We start from the raw sequence: 2,822 nt of genomic DNA, 5'->3' as shown, positions 1-2,822 counted from the left end.
GCTGAATTCCCTCTTCTGGGATACCTGCCCACAGACACTGCAATCCAGTGGCTTCAGTGCCAGGGCCCTTCAGAGTGTGTCAGTACACCCTGCTGGCAAACACACCACAGGTGCCTTGTGAGCTGCCACTGGGATCGCATGTATCCAACCACGGAGGCAGGAGCAAAAGCTGAGTCTGCCCACCCCACAACTACAGAACTCTGGACACCACAGTCATGCCTTTCCAGAATGCAGGCCTCCTGAGCCCCACCACCCCAAAAGACGGTTCCTGGGAGCCACTGTGAGTCCCCGCTGGGCATGTCTGATTTCAACCAAGGGCACAAGACAGCAAGAATTGGGACACGCCCTCCATGGCTGCTGACTTCTAGACACCTCAGTTGCTCTTTTCCAGCTCACATACAGCAAAAGAAACCATCAACAAAACAACAAGAAAGCTCACTGCATGGAAGAACGTATTTGCCAAGGTTATATCCTATAAGGACCTAATCTCCAAAATTTATAGGGAACTCATACAACATAACAAAAGAAAGATAAACAATCCAATCAAAAAATGGGCAAATGACTTAAATAGACACTTTTCGAAAGTGAACATACAGAAGGCCACAAGACATATGAAAACATACTCAAAGTCACTAATCATCCGAGAGATGCAAATCAAAACAACAATGAGATATCATCTCACACTTGTCAGAATGGCTATCATCAACAAATCCACAAATAACAAGTGCTGATGAGGATATGGAGAAAAAGGAACCCGTCTGCACTGCTGGTGGGAATACAGACTGATACAGCCACTGTGGAAAACAGTATGGAGTTTACTCAAAAAATTAAAAATGGAACTCCCATTTGACCCATTAATCCCACTCCTGGGAATATATCCCAAGAAATCAGGAACACTAATCAGAAAGGATATATGTAACCCCTTGTTCATAGCAGCACAATTTACAATAGCTAAGATTTGGAATCAGCCTAAGTGCCCATCAGTAGATGAATGGATTAAAAAACTTTGGCACATCTATACAATGGAATACTATGCTGCTGTAAAAAGGAAGGTACTCCTACCATTTGCAACAGCATGGATGGAGTTGGAGAGCATTATGCTAAGTGAAATAAGTCAGTCAGAGAAAGATAAATATCACATGCTCTCGCTCATTTGTGGATTATAATGAACAACATAAACTGATGAACAGGAACTGATGTAGAGACAGAGAAGCATCGATCAGATGCTCAAAACTCAGAGGGAAGGTAGGGGAGAGTGGGGGTGAGGGGGAGAGATCAACCAAAGGACTTGCATGCATGCATATAAGCATAAGCAATGGATGTGGACAACAGGGGGTGAGGGTGAGGGCAGGATTGGGGGGATGAGGGGACATTGGGGGGATAAGGACACATTTGTAATATCTTAATCAATAAAGGGAAAAAATAATTCTTTAATCAACAACAAAAGAAAAATTAAAAATGGAACTGCCATTTGACCCAGTGATCCCACTTCTAGAAATATAGCCTAAGAATCCCAAAACACCAATCAGAAAGAATATATGCACCCCTTTGTAAATAGTTCTTCATAGCAGAACTATTTACAACAGCTAAGATCTGGAAATAGCCAAAGTGCCCATCAGTAGATGAGTGGATAAAAAAGCTGTGGTACATTTACACAATGGAATACTATGCAGCTATAAAAAGGAAGCATCTCTTACCTTTTTAGACAGCGTGGATGGACCTGGATAATATTTTACTAAGCAAAATTAGCCAGTCAGAGAAAAATAAGTATCACATGACCTCACTTGTATGTGGAATTTAATGAACAAAATAAACTAATTAATAAAATAGCTCGGGGGAGGGCGCAGCCATTGCCAAGATTGAGAGACATGGAAGCATGAAACGGACTGACCAATCTCAAAGGGAAAGGGGTAGGAGGGGGGGAAGAGCTTAACCAAAGAATTTATATGCATATATGCATAAAACATGGACACAGACAATAGTGCAGGAAAGACCTGGGAGGTGGGTGCAGGGTGGAGGGTGCCAATGAGGAGCAAGGGGAGACATCTGTAATATTTTCAACAATAAAGAAAATTTTTTAATTTAAAAAAATTAAAAATAATTTTTAAACTGTAATTATTGGTAGATAATATGATACTGTATATCACAGATGACATGTTACTATATGTAGAGATCCCCAAAGATTCCACCAAAACCCTTCTAGAACTGGTAAATGAATTCAGTAAAGTAGCAGGATACAAAACAAATAGATACCCAGAAATCAGTTTCATTTTTTACTCCAATAATGAATTATCAGAAACTAAGAAAATAATCCAATTCACAATTGCTTCAAAAGTAATAATAAAATACCTAGGAATAAATTTAACCACTAATGTAAAAGACTGTACTCATAAAATTATAAGACACCAAAGAGAGAAATTGTACAACAAACAAATATGTGGAAGCTTATACCATGTTCATGGATAAGAACTAACAATATTAAAGCGTTCATACTTGTCTAACCAGCATAGCTCAGTGATTGAGCATCGGCCTATGAACCAGGAGGTCACAGTTCAATTCCCGGCCAGGGCACATGCCTGGGTTGCAGGCTTAATCCTTCATTGTGGGGTGTGCAGGATGCAGCCAATCAATGAGTCTCTCTCATTGATGTTTCTATCTCTTTCTCCCTCTCTCTCTTCCTCCCTGAAATCAATTATATATATATACATATATATACTAGTAGCCCGGTGCATGAAATTCATGCACATTAAGAGAGAATTAATTGCCCTAACCGGTTTGGCTCAGTGGATAGAGCATTGGCCTGTGGACTCAAGGGTCCCAGG

Source organism: Myotis brandtii, unplaced genomic scaffold, assembly GCF_000412655.1.
Source record: "Myotis brandtii unplaced genomic scaffold, ASM41265v1 scaffold509, whole genome shotgun sequence".
In the NCBI taxonomy this organism is placed as follows: Eukaryota; Metazoa; Chordata; class Mammalia; order Chiroptera; family Vespertilionidae; genus Myotis; species Myotis brandtii.
The sequence above is the reverse complement of the archived record's forward strand: the minus strand, read 5'-3'. Positions refer to the sequence as shown.